The sequence below is a fragment of the Mytilus trossulus genome, chromosome 14 (assembly GCF_036588685.1).
Source record: "Mytilus trossulus isolate FHL-02 chromosome 14, PNRI_Mtr1.1.1.hap1, whole genome shotgun sequence".
Lineage (NCBI taxonomy): Eukaryota > Metazoa > Mollusca > Bivalvia > Mytilida > Mytilidae > Mytilus > Mytilus trossulus.
Genome location: NC_086386.1, coordinates 67,134,738 through 67,135,422, shown reverse-complemented (window position 1 = coordinate 67,135,422; position 685 = coordinate 67,134,738).

The window sequence follows — 685 nt, the reverse complement described above, 5'->3', positions numbered from 1 at the left end:
CATGGATGAACCCTGACATATATACTTCCATGCCTTACAAATACTACTTTGCCATCTTGACCAAGGACGGTTCCAGGTCCTTTCCACTTATTATCATCATCTCTTTTGTAATAAACTTTATCTCCATGCTGAAAACATTCACCAGAGGCTCTAATTTTATGACGTAGAGCCCTTCTTATTCTTTCTGATGACTCGGCTTGTATGAAAGCACGCCTACCAGAGTGCAATGCATTTAGATGATTGGCAAATGTCTGACTGACTGTATTGTGCTCCAAAGCAGGAGGTTTATCATTAAGCACATTTGGCAAGTTTGGGTTTGTTCCAAAAACAAGTTGATACGGGCTCCATCCATATACCATCGAGAGACTGTTTTTTGCATTCAAAGCCCATACTAAAGCTACTTCTAGATTTAGTTTTGGTTGATCTTCCAATATTTTGGCAACACAGTCATCAACCACAGCATGATTACGTTCACAAATACCATTCTGCCAAGGACTATAAGCAGCAGTATTCATTACATCAATGTTTAGGTTAGCACACATATCACGGAAAATTTCATTTGCAAATTCACCACCATTGTCAGCTAGGAAACGCTTTGGAGGTCCCATTCCACTCCCTATCCACAGAGACATTATCTTGTCCGCTATGACATCTGGTGTTTTCCTTTTGATAACTGTAGCCAGAC